Here is a 10,697-nt window from a genome sequence, read left to right as displayed (position 1 = left end):
TTAACAGCATAAAGACCACTTAGTTTGTGTAAGCCCTGAAAGTGATAGTGTTTTTCTGTACGTGTTATAATTTTGCAAATAGTTTTTGTGCTGCTCCAGTTGTTAGCTTCAATCTTAAAACATGTGTGTGTCAGAGTTCATTGCAGTCGCGTGTAGCCAAGTCTAGGTTGTGTTTGTCCGTTATAGTTACTTATACCTACTTTCTTAAACGAGAATGTTAATCATTCTCTTGCCTAGTTAGGCTGGCGACCGTTTTCTTTATTAATTAAACAGTGCAGACAGGCAAAATTTTGTTTATTACTGTTCAAACATTTACGTAATTCTGACTTTCACTTCCGATAAGTCACCCTCATTAGGAATAACACGGTCAACACAACAAAAATTCCTCTCAGAGGGTAACACTAATCTGTTGCTTTATATCATAATTACTATAACAAAATAATTCTGTTTTGCAAACTGACTCCTACTTTAACGTTATGGTATAGCGGTAGCAGACAGGGAGTGTTATACGTGGCTTTTCCGTGACAGGACTAATTGTTCTGTTGGGGCATACTACGTAATAAACCAAACTTGGTATTTCATAGTATAAGCTACGTAAATACGCTGCTGTAGTGTTATAACGTCTTTTCCCTTTCTGCTTTCATAAATTCGTATTTCTTATCTCTTTACTTTTCCATAAATTCTAGCTTCTCAGCCTGCCTCTCCTCGCCTTCTTGTTCGATTAAAGCGTGCTTCGTTTCACGCTCTCGTTCGAGCCTAGCTTGATTTTCTTCGCGCTCTCTTTCCTTTATTTCTAACTTTTGAAATAAGAGAGAGACTATGTCTTTTTCTAATTCTGGCTGAGTCGAAGGATCAGCTTCCGCCACCCCCTTCACAGACATACTACCAATACTATTACTGTAGAGCGTAGTGTGAGTATTGCTAGCGTATTGCTACAAACTCCTGCCTCTTTCTCGGCAGCAACAGTAGTTTGGTCTACTTCGTACTTATTTGTTTCCTCAGAAGGAATTTTAGCTGTTCAATGCATGTTTTCTGTTACTGTCGGTTTCATAAACACCTTCCTGTTGGTCGGTATCATGAATCATTTCGACGTCACTACGTTCTCTACATACTGGTCTAACCATATTATCAAATTCGGGTAACGCTTCGCATGTTATCACACAATAAATATACACTCAGTAGTAAACAGAAATACATACACAGAAATTATCAACAAAACCACTTTCTAGCGTTTGTCAGACCAGCATAACAGCTTACTTATTCTCTGGCAGTTGCCACTTCGTACGCTGGCCGTGCTTCGTTTTTGATTCTTCTGACAATTTAAAAACATTTAATTGCATATACGTGGTATTACTGTTGGTATACGACCTGAAAAGACACATAGGGTGAGGCAGGTAAGTCATAACACCCCTCGTATCTCTCCATGCCGTTTGGACAGTGAATTGTAGGGACAGGGGCTACTTGAATACATCAGATTTCATGTGTGTGCTACTTTTTTATTACGGAGATATGAGTCCATCTTTGTTTTTTTAATGTTAAATTTTAGCGTAACATGATGGTCTTAAAAATACTGTTTCAAATATGTGTATATTATAATATTTAGGCGAATAGTTTTTGAGACACAGATATGTTCCGGTATCGTGTTTGTCCTTCGAAGCGGCGTTGTCCGATACGAGCTTTGCTGTTGTGTAAAGTACACGGTAAATGTCGCGAGTCCGTCCTTAAAAAAACACGCCCTTTTACCCGACAATACTAATGCATACTGCGATATTTAGCGCAAAAGTTAACTGATGATATCGCGCAAATCTTATTCAGTTATTTGACAACCGTGATACCAAAATAGTAGACAACAAACAGTATTAAAATACTACAATATGTCAGTACATTTTAAGTAACAGAAATACAAATGTAAATGAGGAGGCCCTTATTGGTCACAAAGACTAATTGTAAGTACCTCTGTCTCACTCTCTCTCTTTACATATATACATACTGCCTGACTAAAAGAAGGGACAGAAAAAAAGGAATGAACGTAACGTGTTGAGAGGCCATGTGATGTTATTTCAGTGGTTGCTAAATCGATCCAGATTTACAAAGAACGTGACTGTATGAAGCCACTGATCGGTGTGACGTTGCACCCCCTATGCCCTGGACGTAGGCACTGATTCGATTTGGAAGCGGTCATAAAGCCATTGTATCATATCTCCCGAGGAAGGCTGCCGCACAACTGTTGTAACCGGTCCTTCATATCCTGGATGCTGGCACTGCGATATGTCGGACATCCGAGCTGGGACCACACGCGTTCCATCCGGGACAAGTGGTTCAAATGGCTCTGAGCACTATGGGACTTAACATCTGAGGTCATCAGTCCCCTAGAACTGATTCGATTTGGAAGCGGTCATAAAGCCATTGTATCATCTCCCGAGGAAGGCTGCCGCACAACTGTTGTAACCGGTCCTTCATATCCTGGATGCTGGCACTGCGATATGTCGGACATCCGAGCTGGGACCACACGCGTTCCATCCGGGACAAGTGGTTCAAATGGCTCTGAGCACTATGGGACTTAACATCTGAGGTCATCAGTCCCCTAGAACTGATTCGATTTGGAAGCGGTCATAAAGCCATTGTATCATCTCCCGAGGAAGGCTGCCGCACAACTGTTGTAACCGGTCCTTCATATCCTGGATGCTGGCACTGCTTAAACCTAACTAACCTAAGGACACCACACACATCCATGCCCGAGGCAGGATTCGAACCTGCGACCGTAGCAGTCGCGCGGTTCCGGACTGAAGCGCCTAGAACCGCTCGGCCACCGCGGCCGGCTATCCGGGACAGATCTGGAGAACTTGCTCATCACAGTAGCAGCTCAACACGACGCAGAAACTTCATAGAGACACGTAGTGTGCGTGGACGAGCATTGTTCTGTTGGAAACTGTCACCACGATACTGCCGCTTAGGAGTTAACACACGAGAACGCAGGGTTTTCGTGATGTACCGGTGTACCGCCAGAGTTCCATCAGGCACTACCAGCCATGACATATAGCTACGTCCGATTACCTCTTGTACCTCTGTGCCTCCTGGAAACATTGGAAGAACGACCCTTCACCAGAGGTCGCCGCCATACTCGCCCACGACGGTCACCGGGCAGCGCAGAGCAGCGGTTGATAGCTGAACACAATTCGACGCCGTTCCTTAGCAGTCCATGCTTCCTGGTCACTGACCCAATAGGAACGCAGCTTTTTTGTTAGGATGTTAATGGCAGTCTACACATGGGTCGGCAATTCCCTAGCCCGGTTGCTGTTAGTCTATGACCAATGCTACGAGATGACTTAGAAAATTGCACGGAGTTCATTATCCACTCTCGGGTGGCAGACGCAGATGTGAAGTTTTCCGGTGCACCATACGGTAATCCTCTCTTGCTCCTATCGGAACACAAAAAAGGCAAATTTGTTCCTCTCTATTAAAAGACTGAGAAATTGGGTGCCAGCTTCCACAGCATCGGTAACAATTTTCGCAAAAATATTCGCGCTCTTTTTAACATGCATCTCACCTCTCACTCCTATACTCTGCCCTGACTGTAACTCGCTCACACCCCTAGTACAACGCTGTTAGTCTCTCTTGCCCATCCACTCCCAACTGCCCATTCTCACTTACTCATTCGCCCCCCACCCATTGTCGTTAATGTTTCTCTGGTTCTCCAACTGTCGCTCTCCCCTGCCTCACAGCCACACTTTGTCCTACTACTATCGTTTCCTCTCACTGTCAATGTCTCTCTCTCTTTCTCTCTTACTTCTACTAGCCCATGCATTCCTATCCACTGCTGCTGTCTCTTCTCACGGTGTATCATTCTATTCCTCGTTGTCATCGTCATATACTCTGTCTGTCATTATCACTGCTTCTCACCCACTTCCACTTCATCCTTCTCTGTATTCCTCTCCCATTGGCACTGTCTCCTTCACTTATTTCCTAGCACTGTCCCCTCACTGTCTACACTTTTCCACTGCCACTGTGTCCTGCTCTTTCTCCCACACTTCCATTGCCTTCTTTGCTCTTTCCATACCACAACCGCTGTCTGCTGTCCTCCAGTATTTATTAATTCTCCATCTCTTACCCACTGCCACATTCTTCCTCTGTCTCAGCATAAAAAAGCGCGAATATGTTCGCATGCCAATATTTTTACGAAAATTTTAAAAGATGCTGATAAATGTAGAAAGAGGCAACTGGTACCCCAACTTTCATTCAGTCTTTTAATAAAGAGGAACGTATTTCCCTTTTTTGTGCTCCAATAAGAGCATTTTTCCTTTAGTTCCATTCTTTACCCTGCCACACCAAGGTATGAAAAGAATTTGATCGGTCAGTGAAATTTTGATAGTTTGCTTATATGAAACTAACATAATGCAGAGCTAGTTTCACACGTCATACCTGGTTTCACCTGCACAAAAATTTTTCATGTGCTTCATTACTAAAATGGTTCAAATGGCTCTGAGCACTATGGGACTCAACTGCTGAGGTCATTAGTCCCCTAGAACTTAGAACTAGTTAAACCTAACTAACCTAAGGACATCACAAACATCCATGCCCGAGGCAGGATTCGAACCTGCGACCGTAGCGGTCTTGCGGTTCCAGACTGCAGCGCCTTTAACCGCACGGCCACTTCGGCCGGCCCGCTTCATTACTATAACCTAAAGCGCCCAGATTCCTCCTTACTTTACATCATATTTCTCCTTGTTACGTCACATTATAAACTATATTTTCGTTTCACACCGCATTTTACTTACGTACGTTATGTACGCGCACAAGTAGGATAACTTCGAATCTCAGCATCTTGGAAACGGAAAAGATACCTAGAAAAGGCCATTCGAGACCGGAAACTTAGGAATGTATCATAAAAATTATACCCATTTATTTTCCACAGCCTTCATGGAATCCACGACAGGGGTTTGGTCCTCTGGTGAAAATGGTGAAAAAAGCTTTTTTGGGTGTTTCCTAAGGAACCACCAGTGAATTTACGCAGATGCATCATTGACTGATTCATTCATTCACGGCTATACCCGTCATTTTAATTACATCATTGGTGTAACACGGCTATACCTGTCATCAGTGAATTCATTTAATTTTTACGTGCGTATTTTATGTGCGCCAGAGGTGTAATATAGAATCTCTGTATCTGGAAAAGGTAGAAAGACATCAAGAAAATTTTCAAGGTTATTCGAGATCGGGATCTTACGAACATATAGTGAAAATTTTGGCGATTTTCTGTGCATAGTCCTCTTGTTATCCTCGGACGGTTTTTGGTCCGCTGGTGACGGGAAAGCATAATAAGAAAACCTTTTTGGGGGGTTTCCGAGGACGCGCCCATGAATTAATAATGTCTCTATAAGTCCCATGAAGGCCACCGTAATTCTTATCAAATGCAAAAAGAACCAACCGATTTGCTCCACTTACCTAAGCAAGTGGAAGTGTGTAATATTCATACTTCAGCCCTGTATTGTAGCATCGCGCCACTAAGATGATCCCACCTTTGGGTATATAAATCGTCCCTAGTCCAAGGGTTATCCAAAACACTTGACGCTACCTTTTTATTACCAATATAATCCGAGGTACGAGCACCAGAAAATCCCGTTTCTGTGCGTGGCGTTTTGGAAAATATTGGTAAGCATGCTGTCGCATACATACCGATGTATAGGAGAAAGAATAAACAGGGGATTGTGCATAATTAGACGGAGCAAGAAAATTCAGAGAGGGATAAAACAAAACTTGCTTAATTCGTAAGTTCTAGTAAAACCGTATGTAGGCTAAAAAAGAAATTGCTTGTAATAAGCTTGTACGGCTTACACTGCAACAATAATTGTCTGCGTGGTATTAATGGAAATTGTGCAATAATAGTGTACAAAGAAAGTCAGCTTAAACGTCTTAGATTTGTTTGATTTACGGCAGAATTCACAGACCTTCTCAGAACTTTTGGCGAATGCTTCATATTACTCAATCAGCATAATTATAAAATTTCCGGAATAAATTTACGATATGGTAAGCAGATTTCTATTTTCGTTTCCCATCTGGATCGGGAAGATAACACTTCAAGCTATCACACATCGCACAGAAGTGTATGGTCTGTTGTTTATTCTACGCTCCTTCTGTGATAATAAGTGGGAGAGCTATTTATATATGCTCTAATAAACAGTACTATCTTGCATCGACTTAACGATATTCCTCGCTGTCTGACACCATCTTTAAAATAATTGAGCCGGCCGGGGTGGCCGGGCGGTTCTAGGCCCTACAGTCTGGAACCGCGCGACCGCTACGGTCGCAGGTTCGAATCCTGCCTCGGGCATGGATGTGTGTGATGTCATTAGGTTAGTTAGGTTTAATTAGTTCTAAGTTCTAGGGGACTGACGACCTCAGAAGTTAAGTCCCATAGTGGTCAGAGCCATTTGAACCATTTTTTAAAATAATTGAGGTGTACATGTCCGGCGTGAGGCTATATATTTTCTAGTTTGTCTTCGTACAACGTTCTGGGTAAAGATTTCTTTAGAAGTTCAACCCTAAACTCGAACGTTTGGTTTTAGGCCAACAAGCACGGTCTGTTCGTACGTTAAACGTTATTATGCAAAATGGAAATCGCGCGATGAAAGAGCATTGTCCTAGCAACGGTTGTTTGTTTTGTAAGAGACTTTTCTAAGACATTCGTAAATTATGTCTGAATGCCTTATCTTGTGCCTAAAGTGGACAAATATAATTAATAGGAATGCTTTGATGCTGTTCTCATTTAGACAGAACGTATTGCATACGTCACACACATAGATTTTTAGACCATATGTGGGCAGAATAGTGATTAAACGGTACGTGTACTGCACTAGTAGCACGAGGCACTTTGCACACTTTTAGTGACCCACAGATATTACTCAAATGGCTTCAGAGCCTGAGCTCTGCCCTTTGGCGAGTGACAGCCACGTGTGTAGTTATACGTTGATCAACACCTGATACTGGCTGCACCTTTGCGAGACAAGTACTCGTACATTGCACAAGAGAGACTCGTTCGCAATGTTGCAATTCAAAGCCTGTATAACACCAATTACACGGTATTCAAAGCAGCTTGTTATCTCTCGAACTGTAATGAGCAGTATGTAGGTTATCTCTTACTCGTAGCGTAAGAATACCTCTGTGGAATCTTAACACCACCACTCCTTTTATGAAGTTGTTACCTCATTTACACACGCTCTTATTTAGATGTGTAACTGTCAGTTACAATCAACATGCACAGCCGTCGTCTGATGGTACGCCACAGTTTAGATTTTAATCTGTTTATAGTGACATTGTTTTCTACTCTTCGTATGGGCTACTAATCGAAAAATAATAAAATGAATAAGCCTTAGCTTTAAAGAGGAAATACGAGGGGCGTTCAGAAAGTAAGCTCCGATCGGTCGCGAAATGGAAACGACTATGAAAATCCGATAAAGCTTTGCACAGATGTGTTGGGTAGTGTCTCTAGTATAACCCCAGTTAGCATCACGTCGCTCTTCTCATTTCTGAGCTCGCAGTGAGTGCGTAAAGATGTCTAGAAAATAGTGTCTGCCGCCAAGTACGAGGGCCTGGTGAGAAGTTTCGCCTGAAGCTATGCAGCTAACATTACATAACTGTCGTGCTGTTTCTTCTTCAAGACAATTCTCAGCCGCATTCTGCAGGGGCAATGAAGATGCTCCTGCATCGTTTTCACATGGAAATGTGAGATTACCCACAATAGAGTCCGCAATTGTCTCCCCCTGAGTTTCATCTCTGGTCACATGAACCGCTGTCTTTGAAGACAACATTTTGACGCAGACAACGAGGTGTAGGCCAGCGTGGAGAATTGGCGGAAAGCACTGGCGGCTGCCTTCTATGATGAGGCTATTGAGAAGTTGGTACAACGCTATGACAAAAGTCTAAGTCAGAACGGCGACTACGTAGAGAAGTAGCTGAAAGGTGTAGCTAATTGTTACAAATAAAACATTTCTGATGTTCACTGTGGTTTCAATTTGGCAATCAATCGGAGCTTACTTTCTGAACAGTCCTCGTATATCTCACGCTACATCTTGTCGAAGTAGTAGATAACGTATTGAAACCTACAAGCTTAGAAGATTTTTCTAGGTTTCCTCGCGAAGGCAAACATTCATGTCAGATTCGTTTCAATTGCAGCCCACATTATAAGCTCCTTAAATCGTGTTCTGTAGAACAGAGCCCACTTCACTGATCTAAATGATGGGTGCAGGGAAGCCTTTACCAAGCTCTGGAGTCCTTTATGAATAATATCTTTGTGTTTGTCAACTTTCTCAGATGCGAAACGCTTAGAACCTTTAGTGTTGGGCACCGACGCCTCATAGTATGACGTTGGTGAAGTTCTATCACACCAAATACGCAGATGACATTAGAAAACAAATTGCATTCCAACCCAAAACGGTCTGCCAGCACAAAATTGTCATGCACACCAGATGGTGGCGCTTGCAACAGTGTACTCTTTGACACTGTCACCTTTTTACGATACAATCATAACCGGTTTTGTCTTTCAAGGGCCATCTTCATATACTGCGGGCGGCGTTCTATGAACAAGTGTACATGAGTTGTCAATTAAAATGCTGCATTTATCCTTGGGGATCACGTCCACCCCTACGTACAATTTTTTTTTTCGAACACGATGGCATCCACCAGCAGGACAATACGATGTGTCACACAGCTCGCATTGTACATGCTTGGTTCGAAGAGCACCAGAATGAATTTGCTGTACTCCCATGGCTACCAAACTCCCCCAAATGTAAACTCAGTCTAGAATCTATGGGATCATCTCGAGTGGGCTGTTCACACCGCGGATCATAACCCAAGAAATCCGGTGGAGCTGGCCACGGCAGTCTGGAGTCAGCATGGCTCAACTTTCCACATCCCTGTCGGTACCTTCCAGAACCTGACTGACTCACTTCAGAGCACGTCCTGCGGCACTCCGCCCACCGCCCTGCAAAAGGCGGTTATTCATGCTTCTGACAAGCGGTCGCATTAACGTGAGTTAATGAGGTGCGTGAGTCGTCAGCTCTAACCATCATACGTGTGACGAACAGTGTAATATTCTACGTTTGATTGTGCGCACTCTGTTGTTCACTGCGAATATTTTCTCTGTGAATTTTATGCTCTGTCGCTAATGAACGTATGTATCCAGTAAGCTCCCGATTTTCTGAGTTCACACGGACCCCAGACTGCATGGATAACAGAAAAACAAGAATTATACAAAATACACACGTTTCTGCCAGAAAAAGGTATTTACGAGGGCAGTTCAATAAGTAATGCAACACATTTTTTTCTGAAACATGGGTTGTTTTATTCAGAATTGAAATACACCAGGTTATTCCCCAATCTTTTAGCTACACAACACTATTTTTCAACGTAATCTCCATTCAATGCTACGGCCTTACGCCACCTTGAAATGAGGGCCTGTATGCCTGCCACTGGTCGATGTCGGAGCCAACGTCGTACTGCATCAATAACTTCTTCATCACCCGCGTAGTGCCTCCCACGGATTGCGTCCTTCATTGGGCCAAACATATGGAAATCCAACGGTGCGAGATCGGGGCTGTAGGGTGCATGAGGAAAAACAGTCCACTGAAGTTCTGTGAGCTCCTCTCGGGTGCGAAGACTTGTGTGAGATTTTGCGTTGTCATGAAGAAGGAGAAGTTCGTTCAGATTTTTGTGCCTACGAACACGCTGAAGTCGTTTCTTCAATTTCTGAAGAGTAGCACAATACACTTCAGAGTTGATCGTTGGACCATGGGGAAGGACATCGAACAGAATAACCCCTTCAGCGTCCCAGAAGACTGTAACCATGACTTTACCGGCTGAGGGTATGGCTTTAAACTTTTTCTTGGTAGGGGAGTGGGTGTGGCGCCACTCCATTGATTGCCGTTTTGTTTCATCGCCTGTAACAATCTTTGACAAGAAATTGTCACCCTCAGCCACATGACGAGCAAGCAATTCCGCACAGATGGTTCTCCTTTGCTCTTTATGGTGTTTGGTTAGACAACGAGGGACCCAGCGGGAACAAACCTTTGAATATCCCAACTGGTGAACAATTGTGACAGCACTACTAACAGAGATGTCAAGTTGAGCACTGAGTTGTTTGATGGTGATCCGTCGATCATCTCGAACGAGTGTGTTTGCACGCTCCGCCATTGCAGGAGTCACAGCTGTGCACGGCCGGCCCGCACGCTGGAGATCAGACAGTCTTGCTTGACCTTGCGGCGATGATGACACACGCTTTGCCCAACGACTCACCGTGCTTTTGTCCACTGCCAGATCACCGTAGACATTCTGCAAGCGCCTATGAATATCTGAGATGCCCTGGTATTCCGCCAAAAGAAACTCGATCACTGCCCATTGTTTGCAACGCACATCTGTGACAGACGCCATTTTAACAGCTCCATACAGCGCTGCCACCTGTCGGAAGTCAATGAAACTGTACGAGACGAAGCGGGAATGTTTGAAAATATTCCACAAGAAATTTCCGGTTTTTTCAACCAAAATTGGCCGAGAAAAAAAATGTGTTGCATTACTTATTGAACTGCCCTCGTAATGTGTATTTACAAGATAGGCTGCGTGACGCATTTGAAAGTCCAGTGCATTAACTACACGTTACTCCGTGGAAAATTACAACCTAATTATTACACAACTACGCATGAAATGCA

This window comes from Schistocerca nitens, chromosome 4 (assembly GCF_023898315.1).
Source record: "Schistocerca nitens isolate TAMUIC-IGC-003100 chromosome 4, iqSchNite1.1, whole genome shotgun sequence".
In the NCBI taxonomy this organism is placed as follows: Eukaryota; Metazoa; Arthropoda; class Insecta; order Orthoptera; family Acrididae; genus Schistocerca; species Schistocerca nitens.
The sequence above is the reverse complement of the archived record's forward strand: the minus strand, read 5'-3'. Positions refer to the sequence as shown.